This window comes from Falco punctatus (assembly GCF_963210335.1).
Source record: "Falco punctatus genome assembly, chromosome: 8".
Classification (NCBI taxonomy): Eukaryota; Metazoa; Chordata; class Aves; order Falconiformes; family Falconidae; genus Falco; species Falco punctatus.
In genome coordinates, this window is record NC_137588.1 from 38,966,955 (window position 1) to 38,983,906 (window position 16,952).

The 16,952-nt window shown below is 42.1% G+C and overlaps 1 protein-coding gene across 2 annotated transcripts in view; it reads right to left on the reverse strand.

The window, feature by feature from the left end:
• GTDC1 (glycosyltransferase like domain containing 1) overlaps positions 1-16,952 on the reverse strand; it is a 342,121-nt gene that overhangs the window by 127,935 nt on the left and 197,234 nt on the right. The window contains exon 11 of one of the 2 annotated variants that reach the window (XR_013930065.1): positions 119-288. The exons of the other annotated variant lie outside the window; for it this stretch is intronic. The gene's annotated coding sequence lies outside the window, so the exon portion shown is untranslated. The remainder of the gene's footprint in view (positions 1-118; positions 289-16,952) is intronic. 2 annotated transcript variants of the gene reach the window in all.

Consider the following 16,952-nt stretch of genomic DNA (forward strand, 5'->3'; position numbering starts at 1 on the left):
CAAACAGTTTCATAAAGGTGCAGCCTGGCTTCTTTATGAGCTGGATGTGTGAGATGGGAGAGCAGTCACGGAGGTCACCTGCTGCCAGGAATGTGATGAGGACCTGTGAGGGACTGACCTTTAAATGCCAAGCGCATCCCTGCGGCGCACCCCTGCGCCTCACGCCGGGGTGGGACTAGCTGCACGCTTTGCTTTCACAGCCACCATCGCGCTCAATGACCTGGACGAGCCACCTGTTCGACATCAGATGAGTCTTTATCTCTCATAGCCTTTTTGGATCTATGAGTGCTGAGAAAAAAAAAGACACACACATAAAGAAAAGGAAAAAAAAAAAAAAAAAAAAGAACATTTGGGGGTGAGAAACCCCAAGGGAAGGAACTCAGATGTTCGGGTCAGGCCTTAGAAAAGGTATCAATTCTTCTTTCCACTTAGCACAGCCTGCTGCCTGCCCGGGTTCTTTGTCTCTGCCCTCTTCCCAGTACAGAAAGCATTTCCCTTTTAAATGACATCTGAGCGCTGACATGCTGGAGGCACCCATCCTGCATCATCTCTGGCAGATGGTGCAGCTGGCCACGATTTTCGGGATTGCTTAAATAAAACCGCAGTGCCATATCAAGAAATGTAGAGAAAATGCTCAACAGTGCTTAAGATGTTTAAACATCACAAACTGTCTAAGACTTCAGATTGCTTTACTGTGCATTTTTGGTGATGTAACTATTCTTGTCAATGGTAATAATAAAATCTCCATCACGATTCATTTTCTTTGCTTTCTGGGAGACAAGAGTAAGTCCTATGGTATTTCTGTTCTGACCCAATGTCAGACTCCTTCACCTTGCTACATTAGGAAGAAGTTTGGATGGTTGTAACAACACAAGTCAAATGCTTGAGGTTTCTGGAGAAGGGGGCTTCACCGCTGCAAGTGTCAGATCCAAGATGCCCCGATGCCATCCCACGAGAAGCTGACCCACTCCTTCGGTCCACAAAGCCGGTAACATCTCTGTAGGGCTTTCACAGACATCCCAGCAATTTTAGTGCAAGCAGCAATGTTCAATTCAACATAAATGCCAGCTTTCCTTTTCCCCTATGGTTCCGCTTGCTTTGAGCTAATTAGCCTGATGGCCATTTCCCTGCCCCCTGGAGATGGTTGTGTTTAGTGGTATATGTATTTTGGGAAAAAGCCTTTTAAGTGAAAATTGTCATTGTCATATCCAGGAGCCATTTAGCTCTTTCTAGCTTTATAATAAGTCTTCAGGTTTTTTTCTACTAGTGATTAAAGTTAGATGCCATATTGGAAAATAACAACATTGGGAAACTTTAAGTCACAGTTGCTGAATTCTGGGGCTGTGGAAGTGAAAAACAGGATTGAATGTCCAATTTAGTGGGACTCCTTTGAACATTTGAGCCCTGGTAGATCCCAGAGCACACGAGACAATCTTGAAGCACTTACGAAGTCACCACACGAGAGCCATTTACCTGTAGGTGTCAAAGGAGACCCCTCATGCTACTGAATCCAGTGATACCTGGGAACCTGCCTAAAATGTACTGCCTCCCCCAGCAAGGGGGATGGAGCTAACGCTCCTGGAACAAATGGAGGTGCCTTGATTTTGTTCTCCAAACCCTGTCCAGTGCTGCCCCAGAGAAAAGCACCTGTCGTGCCAAAGCAGGGGAGCTTGCAAAGGTATTCAGAAGGCTCAACATGAAGTCAAGCCCAGAGAAGCCGAGATGGATTTCTATATTGTTGCAGACAGTATTTTTTTACTTACTGGGTATATCACCTGGCAAACCTCCAGGCATTTCAGAGCACCGTCACCCAGGGTATGACCCCAATATACTCCTCGCATTGCCTCCCTCGCATCGTCCCCAAAAGCTGGTAGGAAGGCGGCAGCAAAAGGGCACACAGCCCCCTCCAGAGCCCCTCAGACACCTCTCAATGAAGGCAACGCTGCGAGTGCGGGCAGCTGGCCGCCTTCCACGGGGACCACGCACGCCACTTCCACCGCGCTCAGGCACCTCCGGCCACAGATGTCGGCTTTTATTGCTCAGGTCTCCCATATCACTGGGCCACCTGTACAACATATTTATCGTACAGCAGTTATTCTGTTGCTGTTTGCACTGAAATAATCTTGGCAGGAAATGGTAGTTAATCCCAAGCATAATTTTTTACGCCGTGTGTAATGTAAAATCACCTCTTTGGATAAGTAATATACTCTCATTGCCTTCTTAATGGAATATAATATTCCTTGTCACTGTCAGAGATGGGCCAGAATTGGCTTTTAAGGTCTGAATATCTCCATTTTAGGCCCAGATTGCAATTCCTGAAAAAATGGGCAACTTTTACAAACTCTGGATTTTAGATGTGGGATACTGTTGGACCCTTCTCAAAGGCTGAGATGGTGAAACACAGCCCCATCACAGAGTTAGGTTTGAATGGAGGCCTCGGATTCAAACACAGATCCAGGATTTGGATGTGCTTTTTGGAGTTAGTCCCATTCCTAGCCACATCCATTTGATGTAGCAGAGCAGGCTATCACACTGGTGAAAAAAAAAAAAAAAAAACACTTGGAGCATGTATTGCCTTTTTTTTTTTTTTTTAAAGTGAATTTAAAATTTTCTTCTCCCAAACTTGGAAAGAGGTGGCATGACCCTGAACATTACAAGAACAATTTTCTTCTGCTGCTGTTCAAGACATACAGTATTTTTTTTCCCTCTGTTTGCTTTAAAAATTAGGTTGCTAATGATAATGCTCCTCTCATAGATGATCTTGTACTTTTTAATGATACCCATAGTTTTCCTCCACATAAATGACTAAATCCTCACAGAAATCTCTGTCTTGATTAGCACTCCTGCTAGTAAAATTTCACATACTAAATCAGTACCAGCTGTAGCAAGAAAGAATGAAAAAGGCAAGTGTAAATGTTCCATATGCCCTATCAAATTGGCATCTGTGTCAGTAACCCTGTGTTTTTTTAAACAATTGTATACATACATTCTCAGAAGTGTTTTGCTCACAGGATTCTGCAAGCAAAATTTCCTCTGTTGGTACATCACTGAAATGTCACATCTAAAAAAACCCCAGCAAGTAGTTTTTCTTCTCCTCCTTCCTACGCCCAACCCTGACGTGCAATTAAACGAGTTGCCTCTAGTTTACTGCACCTTTATTTTGACGGCTGCTCTCCGTAACCTGACACGGGAGCGCTTCTGCAAAGCTGCTTCACATTTAGCGCTGGGTTATTAGTAACACTACCGAAAGCCAAAGCTACTACGGCATTGTAATTATTTCCAAGCTGAATTCAGAACTAAGGACTCGAGTTCCAGCTCGGCTGTTGGGGAATGCTGTGCTGGGAAGCGTTCCTGCGAGCCAGCATCTCGTCTTTCGCGTGACTCATGAATGATGATGCAGGAGGGAGCTTGTCCCGGGCACAGCCCAGAGCTCTGACCCAGAATGGTCAGTGACTCAGCTTCATCATGCAAAAAGCACGATTTGGGTACAGGGCAGGCAATAGCTATAGCCTCCTGGACCGTCCTTACGGCAGTAAACTGGCTGAGCACCACCTGCTCCATCATTTTGCTGTCTAACAGAAGAAAGCCCAGAATAATATGCAATAAATATGCACACAGTACAACTTAAAAGTAACCAACTCTGTCCTCAGTGAAAACACTTTTAAGTCAATTTATGCCTATCCTGCAACTGGAATTTGATCAGTATGGCAAAATGGACTTTCAAAGTTAAACAAACACTAACTAGTGCTCCAAATAGGTAGCAAATGCCGCAGCCTTCTGTGGAAAGATGATACGGAGCCAGGCTGTCCGCTGGTGAAAGTCAACCTAACTTCACTGGACTTCGGTGGAGCTGTGCTGATCAACACCAGCTGACTGTCTGATCTACTGGAAACCCAAAAGCCAGCCATTGTGTTTCCCTGACATGGGACAATATAAAGTAAACAGGAAGAATTAAGAACCAGTTAAGGGCATTAATCAGATGGTTCTGGGACAAATAAAATATTTCTCTTGTTTCCAAAAGTCAGAAAGACCCTCTCTCCTCACACTCTTGGCCATGACAAAGTGGTGACACTCATTATGTTTTTTTCCAGTGCAATATGAGGCGTATATTTGCACATCATGTCATGCCTGTCCATGGTAATCAGAAGCCATTATTTCCAAAAGCTCAAAATTCCCTCCTGGACTCTGGTATGCCAAGTTTTTAGTTCACAATGATTTCTTTCTTTCTTTCTTTCTTTTTTTTTTTTTTTTTTCATGGTTGATTTATAATTGCTGCAAACAGAAGTTTATAATAGAAATGCTGACAAAACCATAACTAGTGTCATGTTAACACTACTATTGCTCCTCTCTGTCAGACTTTCCTTTAACCCTATGAGCCAAGACTTTTATCGAGTATCAACAAAAGCCCAGAATACACAGGGCATAGTAGGCAGAGTATAGAACTCGAGACAAGTCTGCTGGAATAAAGTCCTTGCCTCAGTGAAATCAAAGGGATTTTATCCCCAGTGTCTAGTCTCACTTCTGCCAGACACTTGCTGTGTAATTTGGACAAATTTATCCTCTGCAAAATGGACAGGAAAATATGTTCTGCACTTACATTACAAGTGCTGCAGCATGATTAGGAAATCATGCTATTAAGGGAAGTGCTCCTGCAAATTATTTACAAAAATAATAATTTTAAAAAAAGGCAAATATTATTCTAGGAACCCTCAATGCATGGGAGGCGGTAGGATCTTTACAGCTCTGCTCGCATGTTATTTACACCGAGACATCCATATAATATCTCCCTGTAACACCCTCAATATTTGGGTCTTGTCTCATGCTTGTGATTTTCAATTTTATTCCTGGATTAGGTCTCATTCTTGACATTTTTATGTAGGTTTTGTATGCAGTAATATACATACATTAGATGGTGTTGAAACCATCAACCCAAGTTACTATTTTTAGTGCAATGCAGAGGATGGGACAGAGACATAAGTGACAATTAAAGAGACTATATTCAGAGCTGTCATCAACAAATACTTTTTTTTTCTCTTGCCAGGAATCCTAAGTGTGTAGAAAGGCCTCCTAGGCAAAAATTTTAAGGCAAAACACTCGGGTCATTCAAAAAAAAAAAACCAACTAAATGACATCACCAGGAGGCTGGGCTGCTAAAAGGTTCCCGATCATTGAGTTTGCGAGAAAACTCTTATTTGCTCCCTCAAATTGCTGATCTGCCTCTTTGCTTCTGTACTACCCGTGCACAGAGCCTGCAGATGTATATAATTTACGAAGCTTTCCTCATCAAGGGGATTAGGCAGCCCTCTTTCAATATGTATAAGAAGTACAAACACACACTTACCCACTATGTTTTACGCCTGCCTGCAACAAACAGCTGAACAGATTGTGATGAAATTCAGACATTGACAATCTGACAAAAATCTTCTTTTTTGCCTTAAAATCTGGCTTCCAGAAGTTTTGCAAATCTAAATATTTTATTTGAATACCGCGAGGGCCCCAATCTTATGGAAAGCCTATGAAGCAAACATGTAGATACACGTAGTTAAAGAGAAGGAGAAAAAAGAGAGAAAAAAAAAGCACAGACACATACACAAAATGCATATATTTGGTGCAGCTCGCCAATTTTCACAATGACTCGGGTGCGTTTTCTCTCCCTGGCTCCCGAGACTGTAACTAGACTCCTCTAATAAGCACTTTTTGCCCACCAGTGTGTCAACGGTGCTTTAACAGTAGTTTCAGTGTCAAATTGCCCTTTCCTCAGCAGGGATTGTTAAGCCTTTCTGTATTATACTTCCAAGACTCTCACGAGCTGGAGTTGGGAGATATAATATTTTCTTTGAAGTTTGCATTTCACAACACCCTGGGATGCAAACAAGCTCCAGTTTCTCAGTAGTCAAACAATTCTGGCACACAGGGACTAGGACTAAATATTGTACCAAATTTTCTAATTACGTCTTTGTGATATTTACTACACGATGTTAGGTGAAAGCAGATTCTAATCAATATAAACCCCCTTGTCTAAACAGGACATCTGGGCTTTGAAATATTCTGTTTGTTGTCTCAAAATTACCCTGTGGCAAGCCACCATAACAATATAATATCTTAGTCATGGAAAACTTTGGAGTATTTCTGATAAACTTATCATAAACAGATGAGTGCTTTCTCTCTTTACAGTATTAAGGTGATGTAAAAAGTGAAGATAAAAGTCAGCTGTATGCATAAAATCACAGAGACTTATGCCAACAAAATGCTATGTTTACAAGTTTAAAAGCTCAAAAGTCTGAAAAGGCAAAAATTAGGATTCTTAAAGTAACACTAACTCAGCCACATGGCACATCCTGGCACACACATTTAGCAAAATAAACATTAGCATATTCATATACACATTTCTAGAGCAACGTATTTTTAATGTGGCCAAACTAATTCAACAATGGGAATCTCAACTTTTCTCATTTTATGGCCAGATTCTCAGCTGGCAGAGATATATTATTTCAACAAACCGACATCATCTACAGCAGCTAAGCAGCAGAAGCGCTTGCTTCTGAGCAGGCAAGTGCCAGATTCTGATGCACTTACGATGACAAGTCTCTTTTCCTGACTTTAATATCAATATTCATAAAACAAGATAGACAGATGTGATTAAGAATCGGCTCCTTAACTCAAAGCCTGAGCCTTCCAGTACAAAAACATTCACAAGAGTCACATTTTCGCCTCTGTCTTCTCATGTAGAGACTTGGAAGGAATCCAGCCTCCCTGGTACAAGTATTTTACAGCACAGGACATGGACACTGGTAGCTCTTTGGACCTGAACTTTGGATGATGCTGATTATTACTGACTCTCTCAGCTTTATCTGGCAATTCCTTGATTTGTTCTTCCAGCACTGACAACCCGCACTGGAGGGGAGCATCTCCGTGCTCGCCAGGCACACAAACGTGTCAGTGCAGGATCTGTTCCTGCATTCAAATCTTCCCACAGAGAAAGTTTTCTGTTCTGAGGACGTTCTCTATGGATAACGAAGTGGATCCCGGCTCCCAAAGCAGCTGCCTTTGCAAAGCTGGCTTATCCCATCACCCCCGAATTGCCCTCGGTGGAGAGGATCTCTGGATGGCACCGGGCCAGCGCTGCCAGCCTTCTGCCATCCCAACCTGCCTGTGGGGCGGGAGCCCTCCCGTGGAGCAGGGGCTCACCAGCCTAGGATAAGGGGATCTAAAAATGACACAAAGCCCCCTTTGCCCCACCTTAATGCGACCTATGCTAAATCCAGCTTGGCTGGGGCTGAGGATCAAGGCCCTTAGCCACTCTTAACTTAATGCTGCAGGTAGGAATATACAACCCCCCCCACGCTCCATCAGCCGATGTTTATTTTTATTTTTCAAGTGCCCAAAGTCTTGCTCAGGACTACAGCTCTATAAATACGGAAAAGTCTCAAAAATTCTCAGTTTAACGAAAAGATACATGAAGAGTAATCAGTGAGACGCAATTGCATGCAAATTGTTTGTATATATTATGTGCAAATAGTTGGTTAGTTGTTTGAGTTGGTTGGGTCTTTTTTTTCATACAGGATCCTGAACCTTACCCAGCTGGACTTGAAGGTATCCGGAGCAAGTTGGTTAATTGTTAACAGGCTTCATAAAGACACATGGGGAATTAATGCTCAGATCACCTCTTTTCCCCTTTACACCTTTGCAAGTCACACAAAAAAAGTCCAGAAAAGCTTAGCTATCCATACCATTTCAAACAGAATATGTTGCCATTTCAGAGTTAGATATGGAAGGAAAAAAAAAAAAAAAAGAAAAAAAGAAAACTGGAAAGCACTTCACACCTTTGAGCTCTCTAGCCTGCTAACAAACTGGATAGATATGGGCAAAGATGTTCAAAAGTTAGTAGGGGTGACAGACAGTGCAATTGCTTCATTTCCATAAGCTATCATGCCCAAAGAATCAGATTTGATTAATAATTTACAAACAAACAAACACAAAATAAACCCATTATCTTCAGATCAGGAATAAGTCGGGCCGGAAAGTTCAGAAAGGCCTGGCCATAGAAAAACAAAGGGTTCTAGGGCAAACGCTGACGCTGAGGCTCTGTTAGAGGCCTGCCTTCCACAGGGGCCTGGGGGGCTATGGCGCAGCCTGCCCCATCCCGGAGCTGGGATGCTCTGGCGTGCTGAGGGGGACACCCACCTCCCCTGGGACCCTCGGCCAGGAGTGCCCAGGCCACAGGGTGGGAATGGCCATCCGAGATCCCCGGGCCAATTACCCAGTAACACCCTCCAGCTCTGAATAATCCTATTCAGGGAGAAGAATTATAACCATGAAGGGCAAAAACGGGGGGAAATGGGATCCTTCCTCAGGCCCCTAGCAGACATGGAGAGGACAATGGGGAAATAAGAGCTAACACAAAAGTTTCCTCCAGTACGTCCTCAGCCACCGCTGTTTCAGATGAGAATTTCCAGAGGCAGGAACTAAAAGAATATTATGATTTTCTTTGGGGGATTAATTACTTTGCTGCTTGTTACCTTTTGTTAGAGGCGTGACACTGTAACCTTGTTGCACAAGGCACCAGATGTCCGTTCAGATACCAGTTTTGAAAGAAAAGCATTTGTTTTCCCCTCTGAGTCTGCAAATTATTATATTTTTTTTCTGCTAAAAAAACTGATGAATTTTAAGGCAAGCAGACACCAAAATGTGCTACAAATGATACAGATGGGTGCTGAGTGCTTTGGATGAAAATAAATAAAGGTAGTCCTTCCTCCCACTCACATTTGCTGGAGATGTGTATCCCCTTACAAATAAAAAAGTATTAAGAACATGTTATGAAGAATAACAAAGAATAGCAGAGAAATCAGAAAGTGAGTGGCACTTCAGATGGAGTTTAGCAAATTAAGTCATTGACCTGAAGAGGAGATTAATACCAAACAAGGTGCCCCTTCTTCTGAAGTAATGAATATTCTTCAAACAGCAAGGGAGCACTGACTGCTGTTTGATGCTGATGACATTGAAAATTTAGGAGAACAGAAATTCCATCATTTTTCATTTGTATGCAAATGCGCCTGTTCCAGAAATTAACCCCTGAACCCCATGTCAGTTTTCATCTGGAGGAATTCTCTTTGCTAGCATCACACAGCGCAGCCTTGCTGCTATCCTGGGGTCACTGGGGCTTCCCCACACAGAACAACACAAAACCCTAAAACAAAACAACAAAACAAAACAAAACAAACAAAAAAAAAAAAAAAAAAAAAAAAAAAGAAGAAAAAAAAAAAAAGAGAGGGGAAGAAAGCAGGATGGGGGAAATTGGCCAAATCATGCCAGGCTTTGTTTACCCCCATTAATGGAGTATAAAGGAGCAATAGGAGCAAAAGCATGTTGTAAAATGCACATCTCTAATGCAAGGCTCTGGGTACTGGTATAATTGTGATGCAAAATGCAGCCATACCTCTTTAGGCAGAGCAGCAGCCACTAATCGCTTCCACTGGTGTTAAGGTGAACCATGGGCCAATATACAAACCATATTACTCTTCCTTTCAGCCAGGGCTTCCACTGCTAAAAAGTTCCTTTGTCACTTAGCACCTTAGACAAATGCTACTATCTGCATGTGAAGGGGAAAGAGATGATGGAGGTTTTTTAATTGATGTGGATTTAATTATGCTAATTTAGACAGCTGTAAAGCCTTTTCAGTATAGCTGCATAATGGGACCAGCAAATACAGGTGTCCTTCACTGCAGGCGCTTAATGTTTAACCTTAGTCGTTTTGTAAGGAAGGGAAAATGCAAAGTAATAGTTAACCAGCAGAAAGCTCTATTTCTCGAGGACCTAAAGAGGACACTTCACTCTTCTTGCAATCCCATTCAGAGCTGCAGAAATCCACACAGGCTGAGCAGAGCACAAATACTTCTGCTTGCTTGGACGGGTGAGGCTGAGGCCAAAACAAGAGGCTTCGGGTCTGCCACAGGCTTCAGCATCCTGCACAGGGTGTCCTGAGCTTAATTCAGGCCATCTCCAAACAAACGCTTAATTGAAGACAGCTTTTTCATCTTCCTTCTGCAGCCGTTTCTCGTCAGCTTTTTTAATCCTTTGTATCCAACCACCTACAGCACCAGCAGCAATTAAACCCAGTAAGCAAGACATCTTCTTAGGGTGTTTGCTCAGTGTCTTACCCACACCTGAGGCTGCTGTGCTTCTCAATAGCCCCCATCCCACACCCTAAGTCCCCTCTCTAGGCTGAAGCTGGCACCCCCAGTGACCATCTGGAGACCCATTTCCCAGGGGCTGGGTTTGGCCACTTCAGCTGCCTAAAGTGGCCACGCACCATGTGGCATCGGTGCTCCCTGAAGGGAAGGGTGTAAATGCCAAAGGTGAGGAAGGGATCACCAAGCTTTTTAAATATAGGATGTATCACAGCCCAGATGTGCCTGTGCCTCACCAGTGGCTAGAGGCAGCCTCAGTCACTAGGTGTCTTGTGTTCAGATGCCTACATGTCACCTTGAAACTCTCCTGTTCAGGTGCACTGTCTTATTTGTATGACTACTAAAGACCTAAAGTTTTGGTTTGTGGGGGTCTTTTTGGTGTTTTGAGGGGGGGTTTGTTGTTTGGTTTTTTTTTTTTTTTTTTCAATAGAAGTTGCTATTTATTAAACACTTGTTAAAGTAGAACAAAATGCTTTGGCATCAAGTTCTGGTAGACATCACTGAAGCAATTTCAGGCATTGCAGAGCTGAACTATGTATCACCCATCACTGACGCAGCAAGCACTGTCTGCTTTGAAAGTTGGACTTTGGCTTGTGCATTCCTCCCAGAATATCTCTTTCTTAAGGAGTGTTGCCAAACCAGTGAATATGCTGGAAATCTACACTACACCATCAGATGGAGTTGATTTGTGTAAGGCAGGAGAGTGAAGATTAAATCCAGGTGTGCAAAGCTATCTGCTGCTACATCTTCTTTAGGTCTCCCAGAGGCTGCAAGAGCAGAGATAATGGGAAAAGTGATTTCCCATCACATGACGCAGTGTGTAGTCCCACTCCATGACGGGAGCTGCTCTGCATATCTGTGTCTGTCTCCATAGTGGTGGCACCTGGATGCTGCACTATCTCTAATAATTCTTAAAGTACCGTAGAAGTGGGCTTTTATCCCATTCTACCGTGAGGTCATGTGGTTTGTCTCAGGTCAATGAGAGCAGATTTTGACTTTTCTTCCATTGTTTGATCCCCCAGCATCAAATTGCATGTGTCTCTCGCTTTCCCCCACCTTTTCCTCCCTGTCTGTAGTTCCACCTTCTGAGCTCCAGGCACTGGCTATGGCGATCCTCTCTGTTTTGGCAACCGCTCCTGTTCTGGGAAATGTTAACGACGGGCACCAAGGGGTTAGCAAAGTACTGTACTTCAACCAAATTAACCAGCTTCCAAGTCTGCAAATTCTGCTGCCTAGATACAGATAATTCTCCCCAAACACTAAGTCCCCTTGTCCCCCCAGGTCCTCCTCAGGAACAGCCAACTGCAAAGCACTAGCTAGCTATTATATCCGTATGCATATATTATAAGCATTAGCTTGACAAGCTTGCTGGTGACAGCGTCAGTCATACTTCACTTCATCCTCCTCCTGTGGTCCAAAGCTGGATTCAACGCCCATGGGCCCACGCTGGGCTCACACAGCAGCTGAAGGGCCAAATGCCAGTTAATCTGGAAGATATCCTTTCCAACAACAGCACCTGACTTCCTGGCCGGCTTCCCCCAAAGTCTCCTCAGTTGTTCTGGCAGCTGGGACACAGACAACGCACTTGGGGTTCGGTCAAGTTTTCCTCTTGGCTGCTTTGAGCTCTTTGATGCCATTTTCCTTGACTCACCCTTGATTACGGTGAATGGTCTCTATTACGTTTTCAAATAACCTGATATCCATAAGAAAGGCTTTGGGGTAGGTTTTATTTCAAGTGTTATCCATTCTTACTTTTGCCTGATGCAGAAATGTAAGAATTGGTCCTAGAGCCAACCAAATCCTGGTGCTTAGCCCAGCAGTATATCAAATTTCTTTTGCATATCCAGAATGAAAATGCACAGCCTTTTTAACAGGGACAGGCAATGTACAACATACCAATGTAAGCACTCTGCTCTGTATTTTAACAGATTTCAGGAATTTGTGGGAATTCTCTCTAACGTTGAAGAGTAAAAGATCTGAAGAAATGCTCTTGCAAAAAAAATACAAATGGGCGCTTTGATAACTATAAAGTTGCTTTCTTGGACCAAGAGCCCACATTAGGAACCAAATAAAATATTTAAAGGCAAAAATATTGAAAAGTTTCCTCCTGTGAAAGGGAAAATATGCTCTATGCTATACCAGACCTTCCTTTTGCAAAATCTGTTTAGAAGTTGCCATGAAACAAACAGCATTCAACAAAAACTTGGCAATTTTTGTTAAAGTTGCATTTCTATATATATATATATATCTAGGAATGGTTGGTTTGTTTTTTCCTTAAATCCAAGTGTCAAGTTGCATTTCAAACCACATATAAATATAATTTTGCTCTCACATAATGCTTTTGTATCTGGTGTAATTCCATTTACTGCAGTGGTGTTACCTTTCAGTTACTGTAATGGGAACAAGAGCAGAATTATGCCGATAAAGGAAGCTGCTTACAGAAAGAAAGAACACAGAAATACATACTTCCTCTGGCTTATTTAATATATTTGTTTGTCCAAATTGTAACAGATATTTATTTCAAGAAATATTGTTTGATCAGCAAGAGTAAACACTGATGTATCTTAAACTCCAACAAGCAGTTCTTACAATTCATCAAATGACACCTAACTAAGATTAAGTTTAGTCGGTCAACTAAAAGAAACAAAAAAAGGTTTCAGGTCATATAATCATACCCTTCTGTTTCCCAACTTTCTGAGAAATCTCTGTCTAAAAATAATTCCAGCATCCAGATGCCTTGAACAATTGGCTTACTTTAAAACATATAAAAACTCCTATTCCGTCCTTACCCATTTTAAGGTCTCAGTGCTGGCACAAAGTAATAGTGCTTAGCACTACTATATACCCCTTTCCATCTCCAAAGCACTTTACAAACATTAGCTAATTAATCCTCACAACACCCCTGTGAGGTATGTAGGTAAGTATTGTCATCCAATTAGGTAAGTATTAAGCACTGTTATCCCACCAGATAAGTATTAAGGTCTCCCATTTTACTGGGGATCCTGAGGACAACAGGTTAAGTTACTTACCAAAGGTCACAGGGGGAATCGGTGGAATAAAACTTGGGATGCTCTGGTTTCTTGCTGGCTATTCAGGCATCCGGGCAGCATCCGGTGCTGCTCCCTCGACAAAGGCATCCATCGCCATCCACATGGTAATCAAGGCTTTCTATAACCCTCCAAGACACAGAGCAATGAATACAGCATGGTGGAAAAGATGTGCTTGAGAAGCACAGCTTCCCTTCTTTAAGGTGGGCAAAGATGACATTGCCTAGAAAATTTCTCAGGATTTTTTTTAAGAATAAAGGTCTTGGACGGAGGCATTTTCCTCTGGGTGCCCATGGATATACATCATCAGGCCTTGCTAACCAAAAGCTCCTTCTTCCCCTCCCAATTTACCTTTCTTTTCCACTGCCTTGTAAAGACGGGCTCATGTTAAAGCCTCGCATCCATGCCACAAATACACAAACCTATCGATCATGGTTTGCATCTTCTGAACACAAAAATATCCAATTTGAAGCCCCAGCTCCGAGGCTTCCAGGTTTGTAGGCAAGCTTGAATCCACAAATACACTTGATGGGACAAATCCCTTTTCAGAGGATCTAGAAAATAGGACTAGCCCAGCACATTTTGGGTTTCAATCTAGCCTCCACGGATGTCAAGCTGGTGAAATAATATCATCCGTCCCCCAGAGACAATGCCTGTGTGCACATCTGCTTTGAATTTCACTTCGCTGCTAGAGAAAAAGTGAAAGCTCCTACTATAACTCCACTTGGAGCTGTGTTTGCAAATTAAAAGAGTCTTGACTTGGTGTCCTATGGGTTTTGTGAAGTTACAGAATTCTACACCAGTGTGAGAAGGCCCCCAGAAAAATGCGAAACTCGCTCGGAGGAAGCCTGTTGCAATACCAGGCAGGGCATATTGCAGCGTCTGCCCAAGGACCCATCCTTTGCTGATATGTGATGGAACAGTCACGACTGTCCTCTGCTCAGCACTCCAGCCCTGGGCTAGCAGCAATGGCACCCTGCACCAGCCCCCCGAGTGCGACAGCAGCTCTTCATCTGAGCGTGGGGCACTGGCACAGCCATGCTCCAGCTCTAGCTGGAGCCGAGGCAAATCCCAAGTGTGAAGAAAAGAAAAAAAAAAAGAAAAAAAAAAAAAGACATCGACTAGATTTCAACTGAGCTGATTTATGTTTTCAAGTGGAAGGCAGTTTTAGCTGAAGTAAACTACACGGTTTTTAGATCATTCAAAATTCATGGCAGTTTGATCCCACAGGACGTCAAACAAACACAAATGATTTGCCAGGAATCTCTACAAATTGAAATAGCCAAACCTTGTACAGTTCCAGCAAAAGTCTTTAACCAGTCCTAAAGAAGAAAAAGGACTAAAATAAAGAATTCTTATTTTACTCATCTACACAAAAACATATATGCAATACATATCCAGATCAAATGCACATGAAGAAGTAGCCCAAACATCTAACATCTTGAAACTCAAAAAATCTCCAATCCACAAACCAATAACAAATAAACAAATGAAAATGAGTCATGAAAAAAGAAGGTAGATTTAGATGCTGTTGCTGCCTTTGGAGTGGTTTTATTTTAACATTGGACTGAAATAATAATAATAAAGAAAAACCTGAGAAAACAAACCCAAAATGCAGGTAAAAAATATATTATGCGTGTCACAGTCATGAGAAAGAACAAGGCAACCAAAACTGTGAGCAGAGTGTGCTTAGTTATTATATTCTTTCAGGCTTGGTCTGCCAGCATTTTTTTTTCTTTTTTTTTCCTGTGTCCTGGTTACCCATGTCTGCCCAAACACTTTCCATGGGTTTGTGTGATCCCTTTCCCGACAGAGGCAATGATGTTTCTCCATAACCACAAGACTCAGCTGTTGTTTTTACACCACAACTCGTAGCTGTAAATGAGCGCAGTGACTTGCTGTCCCCCTGCCTAAATAATGAAGACCAAGCGAGTAGTGAAATTTCAGTGTGGGTTATGCAAAATGAAAGGATTAAAAAATGAAAAGAGCATTCACTTCATGTTGCTCCTTTAAAACATTATCACATAGCTCCTTTTTTTCCTAACCTGACCTTTTTTTCCCAATGGTTTATCTATAACTTAATATAACTAATTCTTTTGAAATAATGTTCACAGTTAGCATAATTGGTGTTATATAGTTCTAATGTACATTACAGAATATTCTGTCACTAGACACTAAATTGAAATTTTAAAGAAAATGATAGAAATAGCTGTAAGGGAAAAAGTACCCTTTTAAATCTAATTTGCTATGCACCGCAGTAGGGTAATGGATGCAATGAAAGTTCCTTTATTGAGTTCCCATGTCCAAAAGGTATTTAGGTAGCAAAGGATGTTAAGCAGACCCCCTGTGCTCCTCCTTTAAGTAAAGATAGCAGGAAATAAGGTATATAGGTTTGTGTCCTCCTGATTTTTATTTCCTCGGGAGTACAACTTATGCAAAGGGCACCTTAGGCTACTTGGAGGATCACAAAGGGTGCCCTCGACCCCCTCGCTGTCTGCATGAATAGAAGCATCTAAAGGATGGCTGAAGCCATACAGCGAGTTAAATCCTTCAGGTGGGTCTTTTCAAATTCCAATAGTGAGGAGTTACTGGAGAATTGGTAAGGATTTCACTAGGCCCCAGCAGGTTTGAGATCAAAAGCCCTGGTTAAATAAAAGCCTGTTGGGAAATCTTAAAACCTCTTTGTAATGTAACTTAAAAAAGTTAATACAAAGAGCCCTTAGACTGAAGCCTGTAACAGCATGAACAAAGAGTATATCAAAACTGATTCCATTAAGGGAAGGCAGACAAATAAATTCATTTAATTTAAAGAGAAATCAGATATATTACTCTGCTAAAAACTAAAAAGCATACCAGGGGAAAATAAAAAAAAAAACAACCAACAACCCAGATTTTACAATACACACACATAAAGCTGTGAATAATAGAAATAGTTATATATATATAAAATCTATTTATAAATATCTCTCAGAACAGAGAACAGAACATTTTATACACACGTATGTGTTTAAGTATCAATTTATCCAATATGTGTGTGTGTGTGTGTATAATTCTAGTATATACATATTTTTATCATTTATGAGGCCGCACGCTGGGCTTTCAAATCTGCAGATAGATATATCTATATATGTATCCAGAAAAAATGAAGCTGAAAGAGCCCCTACATTCAAACTGACACAAGATATTTTTCAACCCAATTAATTAAAAAAGATGGGTGCTCATCAGTCAGCTGGCACAGGATTTTTCTCCATCATATTGCCAAAGTGTCACAGTGTTAGTTGTGCAGCATGTTTAAAACAGAAAATCTGGGACTAGGATTTAGATATCATTTATTAGTTGACCTCTTTCTGAGCAGCTCTTATACTTTTAACTCATTGGGGGTCCTGCACCATGGGGAGGGGGGAGGGAGTGGGGATAGGAAAGAAGAGACATAGAATTACATCGAATCATTTATGTTGGAAAAGACCTTTAAGACCATCCTCTCAGTGATGTGCTTGAAGATCTTGTGTTGGATGTCAGTGGCACACACACCGGGGGGTCGTGCATTGTTTGCACAAAGCAAGCTGTCTCGTGAACATCCTACGTGCATGGGATGGCTGTATTGCTCCAGCATGGTCCTTGAGCTGTGGGGACCATGACTGGAGGTGCCTCACTTCACACAGGGTCGGGGCACTTGGGTGCAGGATGCTTTCGACCCCTTGGGAGGAAGGAGAGCGAT